We start from the raw sequence: 26,091 nt of genomic DNA, 5'->3' as shown, positions 1-26,091 counted from the left end.
AGGTGTACTTAGAGAATCTTGCTTCAATGGTGCGGAAACTCTATGTTCATTTATTTGTGTATCTTCCACATGCACATATGGAATGATCATCTTGTCCAATGCAAGGGCTTTCATATAACAATCATCTTGATTGTCCCTAGAAGAAATATGATTGGTGGCATAAAACTCAAACTCCAACATTGGGTGTGATGTATTTGATAGTGATCTTGTCCCTATTTTGAAACCTAGGAATGTTAGAGATAATGTTTGTAGCCCTAGTAATGTCATTTCTTACAAGATAGAGAGCTCTAATTATGCCCATTTCTAATGACTAAGAGCCCAAAATTATTCTAATTACTTTTATCTTTTCTTCTTCTTCTGTTCTCCCTATTATAAAATCCAAGAGTTAAAGACTGGAGATAGGTGAGAGAAAATTTGAAGATCAACAAAATCAGAAATTTTTGTTTGCAAAGACAAAAGTAAAAATTAAACAATGCATACCACTTCGTACATTCTTTATTCAAATACTAGTAGGAAAATTACTAAAAGTAACTACAATAATTACCGTATCAAATTTAGAAAGAAAGCCCTTAACTAGTCATTGCAAGCTAATGATTCAATGGTTGTCTTTAATTTCTAGATCACAAGCATTCCTAAGACAAATTATAAGATTTCTACTGAGAAACTACCTTGAAATATGGACGAAAATAACTTTAATATGAATTGGCACTAAGACAATTTTAAAATATTGTTTCATTCTCTCATACTTTTGATATGGTTTGCAAATTTATTTTAGTTTCAATCTTTAAGTTTTGGGCAACTAACATACCAAACTTCTCAAAATCTCTTTCTTCCTCTCTCAACTTTTATCATTATTTTAAAGTACACATGTCTTGAAGAAATATTCTAGTGTTATAAAACCTTTGCATTAAATACTCTCACTAATTTACTAAAAATGGATTTAAGTGGGTATGTAAGTAAACATCAAAAAAAAAAACTATGTTTTTTTCTTTAAAAAAACTCTATGCTACACCAAGTATACTAGCTACCTTATGTGGAAAAATATTTTATATCATTAGTATTATTGTTATACTTCAAGATATTGATAATAAAAAAATTATCTTTTAAGTACAGGTTTCTCTTAACTCTTTTTAGGCTTCATCTCATCATTGTCTATATATATGTAAATTAGTCTAGTTTTTTGATGATTTTGTTCAATCTTTGCAAAATCTCTTGAAGTAACAAATCTTCACATTTATTTTTTAGGGCATTTATAAATATTCTTTTAGGCATAGTTAGTGTGCAAAGCTTGAAGGGCATCCTCCCCAAAATGAGCCATAATCTTATGCCAAACATTTTCTTGTTTGAGTCAACATATAAACTCCAACCTTAAAGAAATCTATTGTGGAATTCTTAAATTGGTGCTAGATTGAGAATACAAATAGTCCAGTGTAGTAGAGAAATTCAATTGCAAATTTCTTAAATTGGTGCTAGGTTGAGAATACTATCAATGTGAGAACAAAGATCAGGATGATTAAGAAATCTCCATGAGGATCAAATAGTTATTGGTGTTTCTACAAAGAAATTATCATGAACAGTTCATGAAGCTGCCAAAATAACCAAAACGTCATAAATTCCCACGAGAGTCATGGGTATATCAATCAAAGAAATTTTGTAGTGAAAACACATTGTGGGAGGCACATATGCATTTCCTTATGAGTTGCAAGGGATCATATATAACAACCATCATTTAATGATTTTTTATTTGATGTTTTCAAATTTGGTTGCAATATTTTTAGCATTATTTTATGAAGATTTGAGATCAGTCCAAGAGGGTATTGTGAATTTTTTTTTTTGGAAGATTTATTAGAATGTTAATTTTAGTTTTAGAGAAAGTGACATGTTGGAGTTGTCCTAATTTTTTGAGACAGAGATTAGAAGTCAAACATTCCAATATTTTGGGTGCATTTTCACTTTTCCAGCCTCACCTACAACCATGGATTAGAGAGATGACTAATTGTGCAAGAGGAGTTGATTATGAACATGATTTAAAAAAATTTAACTATGCATCAAGTTGTTGTATAACAGACTGTTGATTTCTGTTCAAATATTAAACTTTTCCATTCAGATTTCCATAAACCAATGATCGCATTAAAAAGATATGTAATTATGGTATTTTAAGTCTTACATAAAACAAGAATCATTAGTTTCAATAACAATAATTGGAAATGTGTCATCAACTAAAGCCAAAGGATCATATTTCATTTCACCAGCATGAAGTCCTTCACTGTGAATAAGTGTTGCTTCTTATACTTTCAAACCACCCTCCAAGATGTCACATAATTATAGCCCAACCCAAAAACTAATAGTGATTACTCATTCATTTAGAGCTTTGCTAGTTACTTTATTTCACTATCCAAATTTAATGTCTCCCTTACTTGATCTACAATTCGAAATGACACAGTACAAAATCTCATTAGACAAGTTTTATAGCAAAAAATGTTCAATTTTAGAAGCTTGAGACATGATTGAACTCATATGCCTCCTCTCCTATGTATTTCACCTAGGATTTTAAAAGGATCATAATATATTTACTTGGAAAGTAAAAAAGGTCATTTAAAATTCTCTCTTTGTCCTTGACTAGAAGTTGAATTATCTCCAATAGCCAAAGACAACATTACCATTACCTATTATTTGACATGTACATGCTTGTTATCAATTTTTTATAGTGGTATAACCCACTTTGGAATTAAAAAAGAAAAGAATAAAATACAAACATAAGAGAAACCAACATCTCATCTTGGTGCTAGAAATACCAATCTCACACCCTGCATTGATATGTACACCATAGTGTGTTTTCATTGTTATTGCACTTCCTACAACATTTATTATACGTACACATAATGCTCCTTTCTTTAAAGCCTATTATGGGGCTAGTAGTGTATCTTTTACTTCTCTAGATGAACTAACATAGACTATTATGACATCTTTATAAATTGTTCCTTTCCTATCAAGTAAATCACTTTGGATCTCCATTGTCATAGGAATTCCTAGTTATTCATACTCATAGTACACACAATAGGCAAAAATTAATCAATACAAACATCAGAAGTAATCTCCGTAAATTAGGAAACTCAAATATACTTGGAATTAATTAATGTTATAATTGCATTTAACCTTGCCTAAAAGCTCTTCCAAAATTGCTCTAGATGCCTAAGCAACATTAACTTGTATCGCAACTAATGAAAAAATTTACCTCCAATGTTTGATTGTCCACATATAACTTTAACACCGCCTAATAGAACATCTTTTAGTTTTGAGTCTCTTCTAATAAGCCTTCCTCTCATTGTGGTTGTTAAAGACTTAGGATATTTATGAATCTCTTTTTGCGCGAAATGCTCATAATTTTATTTCTATATTTGTTTAAATTCCATCTCTAAAATATGTAAAGCATGATGCATAGAAGAAGGAAATGTTAGTCCATGAGCTATCTTTGCTTTTTCAAAATTAAACATAAATATATAAATATCTCCATTCTATCAAGGAAAAAATAAATGGTTTTCAGTCCTCTCGAGTTTTTATTCTTACAAACATAAATAGAAGGAAGGTGTAAAATACATGTATAGGTAATGTTCATTGCATGTGGAAATTCATCAACTCATTAAGTGAAATGAATTTTAAACCATTAGAATTATTATCTGCTAAAGATATCCTTGAACATTCTAGTATAAATGCCTACAAAGACTTGGAAAAAATATTTAGATGTCAAAATTCACACTACATCAAATAATAGTTACCAATTACCTATCGTTAAAGAAATACTTCAACTTAAAATATATTTATGAATTACATGAGCATCTTTAATTTCAAAGATAACTTCAAACATGAAGATGTGCCTCTAAGCTACCTAGAACAACTATCTTTTCAAAGAATTGGCCAATGTCATACCTTAATGTGAGAACCATCATAATCTTCAAGGATCATCACTTGTCTTGTGTACTCAACTAATGCATTGGGATCACTTGCAAAGTAAAGATATTTGAGCTTTCCATCCTCATTTTTCTTTATAAATTTACCATGAAAATAAACTCCCCTACATTCATCTTCTGCCACTTCATGCAACCAAAAATATACAATAGACAGTATATATTTATACTAATCATTTGGGTTTATATTGAACAGAATGTCAACAGAAGTGTGCAGACACTATCAGTCAATGCCACCATAAAACTCCAACCATATTTATGGGTTATAATGAGTTGCAACTGAATCATCCTTAGATTAAATATTATAGTATGCCTCAAATAATTCTTTGCCTACATTATTGAATCTACATATAGGTTTGCAGTTCACATTCTTAATGAGATCTTCAATTGTTATGTAATTTATAATAAACCACCTACATATATTAGGTTAGATTGTTATCTAATTTTGTTTTAAAATGAAAATAATGGACACCCATAAATTATAATGACAAAGAAGGGTAGAGTGACAATGTACCCAACTCTGTACAATTACTTCAATATCTCTTGAATGAATATGTACCTCACATAAGATTCTAGTTGCTCCCACACTTATCTAATTTCTCATAACTACTAAAGATAATCATCATGTTCCATAGTCCTAACCTATTTTATTTGACCTAAAATCTTTTTGTTGCTTTTAGAAAACCATGTGTTCTTTATTGCTCTATATACTTACAATGTCAAAATGCCTCTACCCTACCCGTGCACCAAACTTATCATTATTGTATATAAAAAAATCTCCCTTCTAATAATCCTCCAGCATTTCACACACATAAAAAAATAAAAATGATGAAAAGAATCTACCTAAAGAGTTGTAGCAAAAGTGTTTTTTCATTTGATCTATATTTTGAGGTGAACCAATAGTATCAAATCCAATTTTTTGTATTGACATTCTTGAATTGAGCTATGAAAGCCTCCTTGTAGTGTTTCAGGTTGCATTAGGGATGCAAGAGTGATTAATGAATGATGGCAACACCCATAACTTGTTGAAATCCTTATTGGTTTGCTTTATGGATTTGATTGTGTAGAGTTTTTTTACCATCAATGTTTCGTATCATACTACATCATCCATCATCAGGATGCAAGAGAACATAAAGAACATAAAAATCCTTATGGAAATCTAATAGATCTAATCCTTATTGGTACCCAATATCTCGGCCCCTTCACCCTAGTAATTTTAGGACATGATCTCTCGAACCCATTGCTTATCATTCCATATTCCCCTTATTTCATGGTTTTCATGTATTTCTATCAAATAATTTATGGCTAGGATCAAAGTTTAGACTTCTTAAAAATGTTGTCTAGGGCATAAAGTTGCCAGAGTTATTTCTGAGATTTTTTGGTTGAACTGATAATGTTGGCAATAGCATAGAGTGCATTCAAAAATTGTCTTCCCAAGTTGTTTGTATTGGAAGCATTGTAAGGACACCAAGGGCACAATGGTATGAGGTTTTAGAATAGACATGAAGCTAAAAAGTTCGAAGATAATAAGTTTTTAGTTTATGCCTCCACTATGTGCATTGTTTATTAAAATTAAAAATACATCTTTCATTTTATCTTATTTTTAAATTTAAGACCATTATAAAATTCTAATTTAAAATTTAAAATAATTAGAATAATATTTTTAATATTTAAGAAAAACTTCTAATTTCATCTTAAATTAACGTCTTAAACTACCTTTGTAGGTAGTAGTGCATGTCTCAATAAAATATTCATTACCTATAAAATGTCATATATTTAAAATGTATTAAGGAACAAAACTCAATTCAATATTATTTTAAGCTATCTTTATATATACATATTTTTATTAAAGTCTTATTTAGAAGTAAATGTACATTATCTTCTACAAGATCATCTCGAGTTTTGACAAGAAAATATATCTCTGATACAAAACATGTTATAAAAAAATTTCAATATAGTATTTAAATGAGTTGCATGTTGTTCAATGTGTTTATTATGAAGAGGATGCATAATTAGAGGTTACGATAGAGGTTGATATAGGGGCTTAAGTAACTCTAAAACCTCACTACCTTTTATGTTGGAAAGCAATGCTAGACATGATTACACATTATTTCTCACAATAATTAACATAGTTTTTTTAATAAAGAGGTGATGATTAAGGACATGCACCTCTTGTGCAAGATAGATCCATGATCAAGAAAAAATTCGTTACAAGAAAACAATGTCATATAATAAACAGATGCCACTATACTAAGGAAAGTGAACCTTAATATAGAAAGAAAGAATATACGGAAGGTCTGGCCCCCTTAGCATGAGACAAAAAAATTTATGATAAGATTAGCCCACAATATCTCATGAGATATAAAGATGTATGCAGAACTAGTAGTTATGCACAAAATATCCAAAATCAACAAGAAATATTGTAGAATAATGCCATACCATAGAAGAATGAAAGAGGGAAAACATCATAAGGCTAAGAAAAGGTATCACGTACAATGTAAGCTATATATGATTATCAAGTGAGAAAGATTAATATCCAATATATCAAAAGCCCTTTTTCAGGCAAAAGAAACATGATCCTGCATGTAACAAAAGATCTTCATACCCAAAGATAAAAATGTGACATAAAATAATACAATCTATAGAGAAATAAGTGAAAAGATAAAAAGAGAATCATGTTACACTTATAATAAGATATAACAAGAAGAAGAAAAGGTGAAGATATCCAAGTGAGATCCCTGTAATATGTAGAATACACATATCAAATTGTACAACCAATAAATGTAAACATATTAAAGAATACACTCATAACAAGGATAAAGGATTAGGGATAACATAAGAGGCTATAATAATACTAAATATGCACTCAGGAAATGATATCTAGATATCAAATAACCAAAGTAGATCCCAAGAAAGAATGATCCTTGCCCCCTAGTGAAGGTGAACAAGGAGAAAGGCCTATTGTACCACTCCTAAACATATTATGCAAAATAAAAGTGAGTAGTGACAATAAGGATTAGAAATGCTAAGTATTTTTGTGAAGAAGAGAGTAAATATCTTGTATACAAGAGAGTCTACCATCTTCAATGTTACTGTAAATATAAACAATAAATTGTATGCAATAATGAAGAGAATGTTAAAAATAAATTTAAATATAGAGATGACATTCAAAATTGATGGTTGATATTGTAAGGTAGGAGCTTGCAAAAGGTGATGATAAACCCTTAAGGATAATGCTTCCCTAGTATCAATAGGAGAAAGATGTGGAATTGGAAGAAGAAGATGTAAATTGGGTCAAGGTGGAGGAGAAGAGGAAGGATCGCTAGAAGGAATGATGAAGACCTCGCTTATGATGTTGTGTAGGAGGGTCAATAGGGTTCTCAATACCATGTTCATTAATACCAAGATCTAAACCCTTATAACCTTGTCGAGTGATAATGTTATAACCTATAGTATAAGTACAATGGATGGTAGAATGAGAGAATAGAGTATCAGAATAAGTATAGTAAAATGGAGTATAAGGAGGAATTATAGGAGAAGTGGTGTGAAGAGAAGGTTGAGAAGTAAGAGGAGGTGATAGAAGAGATGGCTCATTTAAAGCCTAAGAAATATGAGGATCATGAACCATACCTTTAATGTTTTGAAATGTAGAAGAGGTTTCATCATTAGAACGATTAGGCATAGGATTAAGATTAGAAGGATCACTAACAAAATCTTTAATGCCATCTAAAAGGTAAATGAGAAAACCACATAAAAGTATAATGACATTCTTGAAATATGCTCTGTTTGAAAACCTTGTGTTAGTTAACTATAAAAGAACAAATCAAAGAAAAGAATGTAAAGACATGAATAACATAAAGTGATGGAAACTTTCATAAACATCATAAGTATGATAAATACATACAAGAAGAGTAATAACCATAAAAAGTGCAATAGACCAAAAGAATGTCATATATAAAATATTGGTTTTCCTCAAAAGGAAGAACACTTAGTGGAAATAAGAGAGATCTAGAAAGAAAGATCTAACTCTAAGAAAGAGGGTAAGAAGGTCAAGTTTACCGAAAGAAGATAAATGCCTAAATAAGGGAGATCTAACTCCAAAGATAAAAAAGAAGGGGGAAAGAAGTTAGGTTCACCAAGAAGGTAAAAACCTAAACTAATCTAACACACAAAAGAAGGGACTTTTCAATTTCACCAAAATGTTTAGGGGGGAAAGGAAAACACTTTAATAGGAGTGTAGGTCTTTGCTTTTCCTTGTCCACTAAGCCATTCAAGTACATGTGTGAGAGAAAGAGGGAAACTTCAAAATATGGTTCCACTTATAATCCAAATGAGATTGTCCATAACCCAAAGGAAGGGAGCTAATACTAAATTTTAATTATAGAGAGGAATTCAATACAAGGAAATATACTCTTTGGCCCTTCATAGGATACCATGAATCTAAAATTGAACCAATTGCTTAAATAATGTAAATCTAGATTCGATGTCTATACAATTAACCCAATTAAGATACAGATCTAGGGTAAAGCTATGAAAGGAAATAAAATATAAAAGAATCACCTTGAAATGTGTAGAGGAAGATGTACTTTAGCTCCAAAACTTATAGATCTAAATAATTTTGAATATTTGTTTGTGTATCTCAAAATAAAATGATGAAAGGAATAAAACCCATAAATCTTCTTTAAAAAGGAGAAAAAAGGACTAGGTCAACTTGGAAGAACATCCTACAACCAAGTTGACATAGTCTTGTGACCTCAAACTAACTTCTCCAAAAAGCTCCTAAAAAGTAGTTTTCAAATCTTTAAGCTTTGATTGGTATCCTACAAATAAACACAAAAAGAAGAGTTTTGTGGTTGGGGTTTGATGAGGGCTTTCCTTGTTCAAGCCCTAGACTAAGGAATTAACCATAAATTGAAATATAAATAATAAGGGAAGTTCTTGCATGTAGTAGATTAAATAATATGAAGTGAAAAAATACAATTACCTCTATAGATGCAATTGACTTTGATATGTGATCAATTATGTAAGTTTAATAGCCTTGATTCAAAGAAACCATAAGGAAATCAAAGAATCCAAAACCTCGTGTATGGAAATATGAATAATAAAAATGGTTTGAATGAATTAGAATGATGATCTTCTCCTTAAAGCCAAACTCCACTACCACCTTGAAGGAAGAAGCTTGATGCAAGAAGTTAATTCTTATAATTTAATACTTGAAGATTATTTCTCAAAGAACGCCTTGATTTCTTTCTTGTGGACATGAAATAACTTGAGAGTGAGATATGAAGATAAAGCCCCCAAGCCTCCTTTTATACTAGTTTTTGGGTAGGAAAATGATAATTAAACTAATTGGTAAACTTGAGAACTTTCATGCCTCGAACTCTGCAATCATCGAAGGACTAGGTTGACTTGGGTTGACATAGTCCTAATGGATAGGTCAGAAAGGAAACAAAAAGTGCCAAGATGTGGTGCAAGTGAAACTAAAAGATAGTGAATTGAACAAGATATATGATCAAAATGATATCAAGACAACACCTAAAAGACCATGTTTGGAAGCAAGAGATGATGAAGAAGCATGAAATGGAAGGGAAGAGGAGAAAAAGAGACCAAAAACATGCTAAGGAGGGATAAAAGGTCTCCAAATGAAGTGCATCCATTTTAAGACGATACAATAATGTAACATGTAATGCAGTATCCCAAGTTGGTCCTATGTTATTATTGTAAATTGGGAAAGCCTCAAGACGGACCCAATAATTTGTTTTAAGACTTGGTACAAAGAAAATATTATTTCCTTGAGGCAGAGTGTGATATGTGTTCATATCTATTTGACGTATTGTGTGAGCTTGAATGTCAATATCTTTTGGATCAGGGTTGAGATTCATGCACTTGAGGCACAATGATCTTAGAAGGAATTGTATTTGGAAAGATAAGTTGTTGTCAAATAACTATTGATGTACACTTATATTATTCAGTAAGGATAGTACTAAATTTTTTTGGGCAATGGGTCCTTCTATCTTTCTTTCAACTCCTAATAAGGTTGACAGAACTTGTAACAGGGTTGGAATCTCCTAACAAGGATTCAAAGTCTCCTAACAGGGACTCAAATATATTGATTGTATTTCATTAACTCCAAATAGGATCCATTATTTCACAAGGAACATTTATGTTATTACATCATCTCGTGGGCATCATTCCCCCTAGAGTTTTCTCTCTAATAAAGGGTTTCCCTAGTTAACAAATTTGGTGTTATTCTATGTGGTTATCTTTCTATGGTTGTTGCATCTATTGTTTACATGTTTTAGAATAAATAAGATATTGAGAGTTGTTTTAATTGCATAACTAATTCACCCCCTTCCTCTCAGTTATCTTGGTGGACTTTACTACCTAACAAGGGCCTCTTTTGTTTGTCTTATGTTTGGTGAGTTTGAGGACAAGAAAGAAGAGTTGTTTGTTTGGGTTTGCAAATGGCTAAGGGTGGTGCTCTCTATTCTTTTAATCTTATCAAATGGAATTTCCATGAAATTAAAACACTTATATTAAACTATCATGCTCTATCTCCCAAGTTTGATGGTTTGAAGAAGGAGATAGGTGACCCTCCTCCCCTCCCTAATGTTGGTGCTCTATGAACACTTGAAGTGAAAAATAATATGTTGGATTTTATGGAGGCCGAGGAAAAAAAAATTTGATATAGGAGGGAAAGATAGAGGATTTTAACTAGAGGATTGATAGGATAAACAATACCCTCAAGAAGATTATGCAAGACTCCCATAAGGTCTTGAAGAATTCTATAGATAACATGAGAATTATGGAAGCTAAGTTGGAGGACTCTCTGTAGTCTAAGGCCATTGTCAATTTGAAGTAGGTTCCTAAGGAAATGTTGGTGCTATTGTTGGTCTAGGTAGAAGAACTAGAGCTAGCATTAAAAGAAGGTGCAATCCAACCCAAATGATATACCAGAGCTAAAGAATGTTGTCCAGAGGATGACTGAATTGTATGAAGAGGTCATTGGGACCTTGAAGTCAATGGGGTAGTTTCTCTATTGGTTCTTCTATTTTTCTATTTTGTTTTATTTTGTCGTTATGTTTGCTAGTCTGATGGAAATTTGCTAGTCTTTTATTATTCACAGGTGATAGGTTGGTCTTTTTTGGTCCATCACTCTATTTTTTAGCTTGTGTCATGTTGGGGATCTAAAATGCATAATCTAATGTAATATCTACGCATAAGGTTTTAGGGCCCTTCAAAACATGTTTTTGCTTAATTCAAAAACTTTAAGTGTAAATATAATAATTCCAAACTGGAATGTTGCAATTTGTTGCATATCTAAATAATAGCAGAAAAATCATTCCAACATGGAATGTTGCAATTTGTTACGGATTTAGATAATTAAAAAAAGAAAAAGAAATCATATATTGTGTTAATTGTTATCGGTTACCTATGTACTAGTCAAACATTTCCCACATATGGGTTCTTCCCTTTTCTTCCTATTGCCATGCCTTCCTTGTTTATAGTATATTATCATGTAATACCAACAATTGATTGTGGTTGAATAATAAAAGATTATATAAAATGACATCTTTCTTTCAAATTAAATGGAATTTCTCCCTCTATGCAATATTATATAGAAACCATTCTATATGGGAGGGGAAGCATATAAAGCTACTAGATTTTTGCAATCCATGAGATCAATTGTAAAATTGCTTCTCCATTTGATTGCATAAATTTATTAGCCAATAGGCTATATTTATTGCAAAGACTTGCTGACAAATTCCAATTCCTCACACTGGGAAAAGAAAAAAATAGTGACGATAGAAGGGTGAAAAGGTTGATGGTGTCATGATCTTTAAATATTGGCCTTAGAAGATCTAACTTGTCCAGTGCCAAAGTCCTTCTCAAAGTTGTTGTATGAAAGACATACACCATTTTTTACTTTATTGTGGTTTGTATGCCATGAGTTCACAATTATGAAGAAGCACTAGAATTGTAAAAAACAAAGCCCAAAGTTCAATGATTGTCATAACTACAGTAGAATTTGTGAAGGGAGTGGATGTAAAGGGTTTCCTAGAAACCCTTAATGCTACACTTTGACAACACTGAGAAATTTGATCCCACACACGCGAAGGGTCACCATACAATATTTGATTTGTTTGTTTGTGTTTTGAAAGGTAATGTCGCGTGCAAAAAATTTATTCCTTGTCACAATAAAATACCAAACCACTAAAAGATGCCCCCTAATTTTAACATTAGAGAACTGCAAACCCTTAAGCAACAAGGCACAACCAAAATTGCAATGATTTGACAAAATCAGGAACATGGTTTTGTAACACAATATGTTATAAGATTATGAATATCCATGATTTGTAATGTGAAAGCCCACTACCTTAGAAGAGACCACTTCCTGCAAAACCATAGATTGTATAAGCAACACACTTGCCTCCACAAATTTTTCCAACATCCTCACTCATGGTGAGAAAAATGGGAGATTTGGATTCTTGGAACATGTTGTAGATATTCATAAAAGGAGAAGGTTATATGAATTTTAGTCAGATGTTATACATGTACATGAATTGTTTAATATAATTCCTCTACAAAATGTGTTCTCATGAAATGTCTTGATTACAAGAAGTTTAGATAATAGATTTACTAAAAAGCCTTTAGAAACTTTCAAGAAAAATAAAATTGACACAAGTTTTCTATTTGTTGTACAATACTACTAGAGAGTGAAATTCGATCATGATGGATAGAATGTGTACAATGGTATCAGGGGAAAGGGTTTCAGTAATGAACTTGAATATTACTCATTCACTAAGATAGTTTGCATACATTACATTTTGAGAACTGTAAACCTCATTAATTATTTATAGCTTAAGATTTATTAAATCTGCTATAGATATTATAGATGTACAACAAAATTATTGATTAATGATGCCAACAAATGTAAATGATTCTTATCAATTTCCCCATAAGTTTTCTTTACATGGGGACTTCGTGTCTAGATGCCTGTCACAAGTTTTAGATTTTGTTAACACCATTTTGAAACTTTGATGACTTACAATAATACTTTTCAAATATGATTGTATCATTTTGCATTTAACAATTGTCAATATAAAAACTAATAAATATTTTGCATTTTCAATTAGAAAACCAGTCTTAGTTATACAAACTATTCAATATAATACATCAAAACTACCAATATACTTTTTAATAATTTAGATAGTATTTTTTTAAAGATAAATAAATATGATTTTGAAAAAACATAGTTTTGATGACATGAAAAATAAGATTTGATTTTGTTTACAGGTAAAATTAAGATTTAATATTTAAACTTTTAATAAATATTATCATAAATTAGTACCTCAAATATATTTAATTATAAGATTAGATTATAGAATATATATTTTATTTGCTTAAACAAATTTTGATATATTTTTATAATAATATTTTTTTCACAATAATTCATAATCTATAACTTTTATCCATTTCACAATTTTAGTTTTAAAAGAAAAATAATTAAATAATTAAACATATCATAATTAGAAAATATATAATTTAAAATTTGTAAACATTAAAACAAATTTCAATCAACAATTCAAATTGTCAAATTATTAAGTGACTTTATATTTTCACTTCTACATTTTATAAAGTTTTGAAGATAAAAATTGAATTAGAAACTTTTGTCTTTCAAACTCTATGAAATTTATTAAGATAAACAAGACTAGTTTGAAATTTCTTTTTATTTCACAATACAAATTTGAAAATAAAAGAAATCAAATGTTACAATTTATCATAACTAAAAGTTGTAATATATAAGATTTAAATTTTATAAAAATAAATGTCAAATTTTCAAATTATTATGTGTCTTTCTATTTTTCACTTTTACATTTTATAAAGTTTCGAAGATAAAAAAATAAATTTTAATCTTTGGTCTTTCAAATTCTACAAATTTTATTAATAATGTAATTATGAAAGTTGGTCTAATGATGTCTTCTTGATAAAAGAAGAAAGATTAATTTAATATGAATCTAATTAATATACTATGAACTCCTTTAATAAAGATGCCTTTTGAAAGACATGATTAACATTAGCAAGACATTTTTTATTCTAATTCTACTAAAACAATGAAAATGTAAAATGAAAAAATAGTAATTAATTTCAAACAAAAAAAATTTGTATTTCTTATTTACAACTAGTGAAGTATATACTAGTAAAAATTAGAATGCTAATACCATTTTCTACGATTTAATAAAAAATGTTGTACATTAGTATGATCTCTTGCATGCATGTGATTTATAGGTTGAAGCTTGATAATTCAACCCTTCCTAGTTACTAATTTATATAAACTATTTTTTTTTTTTTTCTATTCCTTTTTTTTCCTTACTTCATGGCTATAATATCTTTTAATTATGTATTGGTATTGTTTTCTTTCATGCTCGAGCAATGAGTGATGACATTTTGTGCATTATGTGAGAGGTGTCACTCACCTTTCACATTCGGTTGGAGTCTTCTCTTTGTTCTTTATTGTGATACTTTACATTGAGCAATACAAATCTATATCTCAAACCCTTTTTGTTTGATTTTATTTTCCTTTCTTGCACTCAAACTTATTTTCTGTGGTCTTTTCATTTTATTGCATACTTCTTTCTCTGATTACATGGTTCTTGATTTGTCATTCATCTTTGATACAAGGGTTCAAATTAATGATTTGCATTTGGTTTTACAGGATGGAGGCTTGTTGCATATCCTTTCATAAGTGATTATTTTGCTTAAATTAATTAGTCGATAGGCTTTCACCTAATCGAGAGCTCGTTGAATTTTTCTCACATTGTTGCTTATAATCAAAAGTTTTGTCGACAGTAATGCAAAAATCACTTTTTTAATTCAAGACAAAAAAAAATGTGATGAATTTACTTGTTGGTTCGAGCGACTTCTCATCACACCTTTTGTCGACCACTACACTCCATTGCTACAAAATCATCCTTCTAACAATGAAGCCCTCCATTTTCATTGTTGTAACAAAATGTTCTTTAGAAGCATTCTTGTGGTTCTTAACAACACGTCCTTCAACATTTTTTTATTAAGTGTTAGAATCTGGCAAAATTGAGACGCTACCTACAAAGCATGGAATCATGGAATCCTCAAAAACTCTACTTCCTCAAACAAGCTCTCAAAACCATAAATAGTGAGTATTTTGAAACTTCGTTGCATCTATTCTCTGACAATCACTGTATCCCTCACTTTGGAAAAACAATTTCTAAGAAAACTACCCAGGGTGTTGATCCCCATCATTATCACAAACTCCTCTTGATTTTTGCAAGAAACGATTCCAAAGAAAAGTGTCTAAAGAAGGTAACTCTGTATTGTTTTACGCGTTTGTCATGGTCAAATCATACCATTGCCCCAATTCAAAATTTGATCGACCTAATCAAAAGCTCAAATGATCATGTCAAGTACAAAATCTAGAGTATTGAATCTACTTGCACAAGAAATTCTTTTTTAATTCTATTGACTAATTTTCACGAATTTTGGCCTAAGCAAAGTCTAAATCTAACTAATTATTACAAAATTAGACATCGATATCATCTAAATTTGTAATAGATGATTATGTTTTGTTGGGTAATCATCATGATGCATATACATTTGTGGCTAGACATCCAAATCTGCTAATCAACTTGTAGCTTTAGACATAACTAACATTTACATATGCTATACCATTATTTTATGCTTCATGGTTTGGAAACACCTTGCATGGAATTCCCTTCGAGACATAATTACATGTTCAAGGATCAACATAATGTGTGGAAAAGAATGATGAGCAGTGACATATTTGATTGTTGATGTTGCAGTCATGAAGAATATCCTTTAAAAAATGCATTATAAATTAAACAATATTCAATTACAAAATGTTCAAAATAAAGTCATTTTTCCAAAAAAATCTAATATAAGAAATCATATTCTACTCTGTGGTATTTCATTATGTATTATTTTTAATCAATCTATAAGTACCATTTATTTTGTAGATTGATTGCTTTCATTCTATTTGTAGTTTAGTTTTTCATTATCCCATCTAAAAAATGGTATTTATTAATGTTGTGGTTCTAATAAAAACAGTGTTGTTTCTTTAATTTATTTAAATTAAATATTTTTATGAAACATGAAGTTCTAAGGTTTAAATTAGTATTGATAATGTTAATATTAAAATTATTAAATAATATTAATATACACATAATATTGCCATAGATGTTACACATGTATTTGTTAATTTACAGAAACTAAATAAATAAAAGATAAAAATAAATAGATTTAAGATAAGAACATGGGAAAAAAATCATTTATCAAAAGAATTGTCATTATTCTCATGAACTAAAAAAATTAAAATGTGCTTTACATGTAGAAGCATTAGTCTTATGTTTCAAATTACTCTACCAATTAATAAATTGGCAATACAATGACTTGCACTACCATATTTGTACATTGATTTAAAAAGAAAATTTCATGGGTCCATATTAGTGTAAAATTAAAAATATCAAAAAAATTACTTTCGTGTTCTACAAGTTTAAATTAGATACATTAAAAAACTCACAAGAAACCTAGCCCTAACTAGTCCCACACAATATTACACTAAATTGTAAATGTTTACATAAACAATCAGATTGAAGTTGAAGCTCAATGTATGACATAAAAATTTAAACAACTTATTAAAATGTCATTAACTTGAATCTCCTAAACTCTTATATCGCTGCTTTTAAAATCTAATAGGGAGGCTTTTCTCTTTATCAAATAAGTCTCATACATTCCTAGATACAAGATAATGTTTAGACATATTTGACAACATAAAGAAGAACAAAAATCTATTACAAAAGAGAAAAACAATTGTTTTCATTTTTAAATTAGCACATTCCTTATACATCTGATAAAGTCTTGCCCAACATTCTTAACTCATAATTGCTGCAACCAGGCCTTTCTTGTGTAGTCATGTCATGAAATATTTTTTAAAAATTTGGAAGTGAATGCTAAATTTTAGAAATATTTTCAATAAGGTCCACTTTATGCTTTATTGCTCTAGATGATTAATCCCCCAATTCAAGCTCTCCAGAATCAAGAAAAACCCTAAATCTCATGTCATTGAAAATAAACACATTATAAGGCAATGTTGTCATGAATGACCAATATTGAGTGACAATAGCTCTGCACACACCTAGGTAACTCCAAGTGCATAAGCGATTTCTCTTAAGCTCTTCATCTTTTCCAAGAATATAGAGTGCCAAATGTAAAAAATTTTGTACAAGATGTTTAATTATTCATTCTAATATGAAAACCTATTCATTCTAATATGAAAACCCTAAAACATAAATAATGTATTAAATTATATTACTACAAAGCTCCAATCCAAAGAATTTATTTCAACTTATTGATCTTGGTAGAGGGAAGAGAAGAATTTAAGCTTTCCTCGCATCAATTAAGCACAGACAAAGGAAACAGGATGAAATATTTTCCAAGTTGTAACCAATCATATCACTGGATATTAAAAAAATATATCACTATGCGATTTATTGTCTAGTATAGTTTGTTGACACATTTTTAAAATTGTTGACTATTGGATATACACTTACACCTGTTATGGGTGCAAGTGCTACTTTAATTTATATGTCAATGAGCTTGGATTAATGATTTTTATGTGGTTTTGTTGGTTGTTGGCGTGCTACTCTCATCTTGAAAATGACAATATGAATTCCCTACCGGTTCATGCTATTGAAGATCTTCGTCGTCCAAGTGTGCTCTTGGATTTTGATACTTATTTATATATATCATGTGCTTCACATTTTTGGGTTGTGGATTTTTTGGTTAGCAGGTGCTACTGTTTGATATTTCCCTTGTCGCGTGGCAGTTTGGTTCATTGGTTGGTTGTTTTCTAGTGTTGCTCTGGGCACTTTTTCATCTTGATGTTTCTTGGCACGTGCTGGAGCTCTTTGTGACTCTATTGGATTTCCTTCTCTAATTCGATGGTTGAAGCCCTCTTTGGGTGGTTCTCTCTTTAGATTACTCTTGTCTAACTCCATTATTTCTAGGTTGGGGAGCTAGTCTTTTATGCATACATGGGCATTGTACATCTTCTAAGAACTTTTGTAACAATGTTATAGGCTAGTTTTAACTTGGTCAATTGTACAATCTTCTATAGTTGGTTTAGGCTTTGATGTGCTATTTGTTATTGGTTGTTTCTTAAGTGGCCAATCTCTGTAAGCTTTTCTAGTAGTTACTTTAGGCTTTGCTGGACTTTAGTGGAGGTTTTCTTGCCTGATTCTTTCCTCCATGAGTCTTTTTTGAACCTGTGTAAAAATAATAAAATATTATACAATAGCTATAACCACTTTTTCTATTAAATTTTTAAAAAAACTCTAAAAAAAAATTAATTAATCTTTTTTTTTATAGGTAGCATTATGGATTTTATATTGATATTAAAGAGAGGAATTACAATATTGTCATTATAAAGTATGGCCAAATACCTTATTGTCATATATCTACCCATCCCTAAGGCCATACATTTTTGCGTTACAAAAATTACTGAGTATTAACACCCTGCCAAAAGCACAATCTGCCCAAACCTCTTAAAATCACCAGAGAAAAAAAAAAGTGCACACATGCTATCACCGATGACCTCCACCATCTTCCTATAGTTAATCCTTGAACCAGTGAGTTGTCTCCTCGTGTGTGAATGTTGGCATAGAGAAATCGTCCGACACAAACCTTAGCCTTGGTATCCTTTGTAGAATGCGGTGACACTTACTATTGCTTTCTCCCACCTCTTCAAGCAATGAAGCATCCACCCACATTCCTTTTGTCAAGGATTCTCCCCCTCCTACTAGTTCTTCTTCACGAGCCTGGAGCTAGTGTGCTCTTTCGTGGTGTTGCCTTCATGTAACCACGCTTGCTCACAACTGACACCCAAATCCTCCCTTGCAGAAAGTCCACGATCTTTCTCTAGCCTTAATCTGCCTTTGGGACATGCACTCCTTTTGGATTTGCTGAGGACCATACTACTAGGGGTTGGACAAACAATTCCCCACCACCAATCAATCTCCAAGGCTCCTCTCCCATCTCTATGCCCACTCCCAAAACAACTTGTTCCACTATTTCTTCCAACCCCAACAATGTCATGTCCCCTTTTCAAATAGTTAAAAATAATAAACTTTGCTAAGGCAGGCAGGCTCAAAAAGGTGAAGTTTTGGAAAAAGGGGCTAATCTTTGGAAACCAATGGACTAATAAATGAAAATTATTATTAAAATATGTTTTATTAACCCCTCTTGGACATGAGTTAGGGTTATGCTCTCTTTTAAGGGATTTGGAGGCATTTTGGGCTTATTCTAGAACTTGATTTTGCTCATTGCTTTGTTGTTCTTCAGAGGCTGCCAAACCTGTGGAGAAGGAGACCCAAGGATGGGAGTTTTTAGGTTTTCAGGAAGGCTAAGGATAGGAGTTTAAAGCCATTCCATGTGCAAGCTCACGCAGAGTTTTCCCTTGTGCTAAACAGTGCAAATTTGTGGGTGTTCGGGTGTGTTTTTGTAAGAGTTTGGTGTTTCCGGTTGAGTATTTCATATCAGTTTGGGTTGCTGCTATATTTTAGACATTTAGGTGTTAAAATAGAGTTGAATATATGTATTTGGTCATGATTATAATTCTGGTATAGATTATTAGTGTTTTTGTGGTGTTTTTGGGCATTTTTGTGTTAATTTCGGGAGTCTGATGAGCATGGTTTTTGTCCTATGTTTGGGAGTTGTTGTGTAAATGCTATATAGATCTAAAAATGTCATTTTTAGGCTGTTATGTTGGTGAAATTTTTGTAAAAATGTCTACTTTCAGATTTATTAATAATATGTGAAGCTGTGAAGTTTTTGGCACTATTTCGGGCATACCCGATTTGGGTTTTATTAAGAAATTGATGGATCTTTGAAATATTTGGTTGTTTGATTTAAAAATCTGATTAGAGGCTTTAAATATCATATAAAATCAGAAAAGAGACATTTCAAAAAACCACTATGGATCAACAAAGGCTGCTACTACTTGGCATACTTCCTCCTTCGTTTTGCCCACTATTAGTGCCAGCACCAAAAAGCAAAGACACTACATCCATGTTCGAATGCCGCTTCCAATAATCATCTAGGTACTCCGGTCCAAACATCTATTGAACGCCCTCCAAGAAATCTGGATCATCGAACATGAATATGTTCTTTAAGCACCGAACTGTAATCTTTCCACCATATGTTTGTGTCTCATTCTTTGAGCCCAACACAATATATTTGCCTCCATTTCCATTGCCTTTGATGTAAAACTATGTGATTTTCCTTGTCTTCCTCCTTAATTTAACTTGCTTCGAACACTCTAGAAACAAGCATACACTGGGTGTTGAGAAATGATATCACAATCTGACACACGCAGAAGTTTGCGATCTCTAAATGTTGTAAAATGATAAATACCATCAAGGGATGAAATCATGATTATAGTTGCCTTCCCCAAATGATCAACAAGGATGTAAAGATTTTATTTTAAAATTTGGCCAAATTTATAATATTTTCTCTCTTTAATCTAAAACAAGAGGTCCAAGGTCCTCAAACATTTCATTTTGAGTTTCCATAGCTGCACTTGCACCCATGTTAGCCAACATGTCCACCACCCTATTTGCTTCTTGGTAGGTATGGGAAACCTTGAAATCTTCAAATTCCATTAACAGTAATCTACTGAATATATTTATCGCGTTGCCAAGCTTCCAACTTCCCTTTCTTTATTCTATTAATAATTATCTCTAAGTCCCTTCCAGATGGACTCTTCGAATGCCCAATTTAGCTCCTAAAACAAGAGCCTCTTTTGCTGCACAACATTCTACCACATTATTCGTGCTATCATTCAGACGTTTGGCCACGAAGGCAAGAGTGTTGCCCTTATAATCTCCTGCTACACAACCACACCTCAAGACGGTCGAGTTTCTCCTAATAGCCCCGTCAAGGTTAATTTTAACCTTTCCTTCCTTTGGTGGTGTCCAACATACCTTATCCTGTTTCGAAATATGATTAACCCTACCAAGCCCATAAATGGGCCAAATTTATGCTTAATCTTATTGCCTCAAAATTTGTCATATATAACTATGGGCCTAACCATTATACCTCATTAGTACAAGTTCTATTTAATTAATATTTCTAAATTCACTCATCGTAAAAGAAGCATTTTCTTTCGATTCAAATAAAACCATAGAACCACCAACAATAAGAGACATAATGCGTCATAGTCCCTACCTAAGCATAATGGTTGTAGAGGTGTAGATGAGTGAGACTCTAAATTAACATTATGAATGCATTAATTTTTACTTAGAAATGCACTTGTGATCTGATAGGATTGCTCATATTTTGTTGTTAAATTCTAGTCCTAGAAATGCGCTTGTGATTTGATAGGATGGCTCATATTTTGTTGTTAAGTTATAGTGTTATATTATTATATCTTTGGGCATTTAAGCCCAAGAATAAGAGGCCAAAGTCCCTAATATGACACTAAGTACTTAATATCATACTACAATCAATACATACACTTTAGACAAATTTGCACCTTCTACATTGACAACTTAAATTATGTGCAATGAGGAAAGATATCCATACCAATATTTGAATTATAGAACTTGAAGAAGTGATGAAGCATTTGGACTATCACATTATATGTTTAAGCATAGCATGCATGCTACTAGAGAACCATGAGTAGTTGGAATAACTCCCCCAACTATGTATTATTCTCATCTTGATTATCAAATGGAACTCACACTATTTTTAATCATTAGCACTAGACAAAAACTATGATAGAGATATAGATAGAGATAAATAGCGATATACAACAATAACAACATAAACATATATGCAGAGGAAAAAAAGGAAAGATAATATAGAGGAGGAAGAGGAAGAGAGATAAAATAGTAAGATAGAGTGATATCAACGTAAGTTGTGTGTGTGTGTGTGAGAGAGAGAATTAAATATAATTATTTTTCTTAATAAAACAAATAGTCAAAATAAAATAATGGTTATAATAAAAATAATAAAAAATAAAATTTTAATTAATGAAACTAAGAATTTAATTTTTATATTAAAACTCACATTTCTATAAGAAAAAATGAAATGTATTGAAATATAAAAATATTTTATAAGTAAAACTAATTGTTTAATTTTACACAATTATAGAAGGTTTACTATTTAATGTTTTGTATTTCCAAAATTTTCATAAAATTAAGTAATTTTTAATTATGAGATAATATCTATATAATTTAATATGTACATTTGTAAATAATAAATAGATGTAATACATATAAATTTGATGTTGATGAATAAATATGATGTATAAATAAGAAAAAAAAAACTATTTAATTTTAATACATAGTTTATAAAAAATTAATAATAATTTATATATCTTTTAGAAATGAATTATTTATTTTTTGTGGTTATTTCTTTTGTATTTTTTTGATATAAAATATAATTATTAATTTAATATTAAAATATATATTTAAGCTTTAAATGTATTTAAACTAAATGATAAATTGTTTAAATAATTTTTTTTTTACAAAAATGATATAATTTATAAATTGTAACACTTATCAATTATATATATTACAAATACTATTATAAAATATAATTTAAAAATAATATTGTTTAATTTATTTTTATAAAAGTAAAATAATAGTAATAATTTAACTACTTTTATTAAAAAAACAAAGTTTTAAAAAAATTAGAAATTCGAATACAAAGATATAACATATTGAAATTATATTAAAAAGACATATTTATTAGTTATGTGTGTGTGTGTGTGTGTGTGTGTATACATATATATTTATATATAATTATTTTTCATAATTAAAAAAAAGTCAAAATAAAATCATGGTTATAATGAAAAATTAAAATATATTATATTTTAATTAATGAAACTAAGAATTTATTTTTTATATTAAAACTCGAAAAAATGAAATGTATTGAAATATAAAAATATTTTATAAGTAAAATTAATTGTTTAATTTTACAGAAAGGTTTACTATTTAATGTTTTGTATTTCCAATGTTTTCATAAAATTAAGTAATTTTTAATTATGAAACAATATCTATATAATTTAATATGTACATTTCTAAATAATAAATAGATGTAATACATATAAATTTGATGTTGATGAATAAATACGATGTAATAAATAAGAAATAGAATATAACTATTTAATTTTAATACATAGTTAAACTTAATAATAATTTACATATCTTTTAGAATAGAATTATTTCTTTTTTGTGGTTATTTCTTTTAGTATTTTTTTTTAATGTAAAATATAATTATTAATTTAATATTAAAAAATATATTTAAAATTTAAATATATTTAAACTAAATGATAAATTGTTTAAATATAAAATATTTTAATATTAATAAATGATATGAGTATGAAGATCTATAAGTTTCAATTAGTTATCAATGTTGGGAATTTAATTTAAAATAGATTCCTGCAATTGTTAATATGATTAATATAATCTAGTTTATTTTTGTTCTTTGGAGATCTCAAATTTTAAAGAGAGGGTCTTGTTTTCATTTCTTAGACTAGAATAGCTCAGATTTGGGCCTTAAAGTTAATTTGAACTCGAATTAATGGGAATTAGGACTCTAAGATGCGGATAGAGCTTTTTAAATGACCCAGGAAGTAGATGAGCAGACTTGGTGAGGTTTTTTCAAAGGAAGACCTCGAGTCTCAGAATGGAGAAGGTTCAGGCTGGGTTGATGTTATATAGGTAGGAGTATTTAACTGATTTGTTACTATGGAGGAAGCTCAATGGCTTAGATGTTTTCGGCTTCTTCTGTCTAATTGTCTCTTTTTCATTAGTGTCTGTATGATCATGAGTAGTGACCGAGGGGCTACTGTTGATTTAGTGTGTTTAGGTTTTCAATTCTATTTGTAAAAACTTGTTAGTAACATATTAGCAGATAAAGTCATGGATTGACTGATAAAATTTAAAAGGGATTTGAAACAAGCTCGCATGGCTTTATCTTTTTAGCAATTATATCTTAAATCTCTTATATTTGCTATTAACACTACCTGTTTTATTAATTCTATGTGGTTTTAGGGCTTTAAGTAAGTTTAATTTACTAAGGTAATCAAGTTTAGGGATAAATTTTTTGTTCTCTCAAATAGTTCTAATTCTCTAAGATTTATTTCCGAGTCAATTTAGATATAATAGAACATCTGCCATTTCAGGATTAACATCTTTACTATCAAAAATATGGGTCAGTCAATTTTTCGATATACAGGAATAGTTCTTTTTGTGTTGGTGATGTTTTGCAGGAAGTATATGCTCTAATAGCATCATCAGAAGATGCGAGATATTTGTAAACACTAGGGGTATGCCCCTATAATAATGTAAAATTAATTAAGATAAGTGTAGATATTTTTTCACTAGGGAATGCCCCTTTTAATTTTTGTAATAAAATAGGACTTTTTCCTAGGCAAGACTGGAGGTTTTCTTCTCCATTCTTTCCTACCAATGCCCATTTGAATGAAGTAAGCTTTTGTAACATTTACTTATTTAATAAAATTATCAAGGCCTTGGCCGTTTACCGATTAAATAAATAAATAAAATCAAATAAAATCAAAAATTAATAAATGATATAATTTACAAATTGTAACACTTATCAATTATACATATTACAAACACTATTATAAAATATAATTAAAAAATAATATTGTTTAATTTATTTTTACAAAAGTAAAATAAGAGTAATAATTTAACTACTTTTATTAAAAAATCAAAGTTTAAAAAAAAATAGAAATTCAAATACAAGCTATTGAGAATTAATATTGATTAGACTTGTTGTGTGAGGTGGAAGATAAAATGATTGAAAATAAAATAAAATCTTATCAACTTGTCACAAAGATAAAGTTGTAATTAATGCATTCATTAATGCAAGATGAAGTTGTTAGAAAATATTTCTATTTTTGTTGAAGAAAATTAATTTTCTCCCCCACCAAAAATAGTATGGATCAATAGAATGAGTGAAAAATGTGATTTACAAAATAATAAAAAATTAGAAAAAGATATAAACATTTGAATTTTCATATAATCTTTTAAATTCTTTGATTTGATTGGTTAGTATTAATGTGATATTAGGATGACATGAATGCATAAGTATTCTGCCCATGGCAGGAACTAACAACAACAACAAGAGACGCAAAGCGTTAAAGTTCCTGCCTAAAATGTGATAGTTGAAAGTAGATAGAAGTGAAAATGGAAGTAGTTGAGAAGCCCAATTTTACTTGTTTTGCATAAATAGATATATTGACCTATATTTTTTCATAAGTTATAATTGACAATTAAAACGTCAAAGATTGAAATCATAAAATGGCAATGAAATTCTATAGTGAAAATTTCTTTATCAACATTGGTTTGATATTTTATAAGTAATAATGTGTATTAGATTCTGAAGTCATATATACGTCAAAATATTTTTTCACAAAATAAAAGATATTATTTATAATATTTAAATATATTGTAGAATTGTTAAGTGTTAAACCACCTAAATATTATAAATTTCACTAATAATAAAATCGTCAATATCAAAATGCACCTCATGCACCTCATCCTATTATGTAAAATGATGTGGGTGGCTCTCCTAGAATTTCATATTTTGCATGTGATCTATTGGGTAGTTGACTATACCAATTTCCTCTTTATAAAATATATAAATATCCTTATTAGGAAATCATATTTCCAATTAAAAATATTGTTTATGTTAGTACATATTTTTGGAAGGATGGTAAGGTGTTGTATTCAAAAAACTTGGTAATCATCTGTGCTTTTACTAAAATAGGATTTTCAAGCTTCCAAGAATACATATTTAATACTAACTATTGTTGTTTAAAACTAGTATAGATAGCATCCATAATTCTGAATTGGATCATTATAAATAACTAAAACATGCGATCCGCATGAAGCAAATGAAGGTAGCATAAAAGTAGCACTTGGATGTAGCAAACTTATTTAAAAGTTCAATGTGAAAAATAACCTCCATGATAATTTGATGCGTGTGAGATTCCTTCCATTTTGCACACCTATCTCATAAAGAAGTAGAACACAAAGTT

General features: G+C 29.8%; 1 pseudogene; it reads right to left on the bottom strand.

The window, feature by feature from the left end:
• Positions 1–2,041: 2,041 nt before the first annotated feature.
• Positions 2,042–20,089, bottom strand: LOC149533030 (glutamine--fructose-6-phosphate aminotransferase [isomerizing] 1-like; annotated as a pseudogene).
• Positions 20,090–26,091: the final 6,002 nt, after the last annotated feature.

Source organism: Cupressus sempervirens, chromosome 10 (genome assembly GCF_028749045.1).
Source record: "Cupressus sempervirens isolate cs-2001-9-10 chromosome 10, ASM2874904v1, whole genome shotgun sequence".
Lineage (NCBI taxonomy): Eukaryota > Viridiplantae > Streptophyta > Pinopsida > Cupressales > Cupressaceae > Cupressus > Cupressus sempervirens.
Note: the sequence above shows the minus strand (reverse complement) of the source record. Positions and strands in the feature narration are given on the sequence as shown.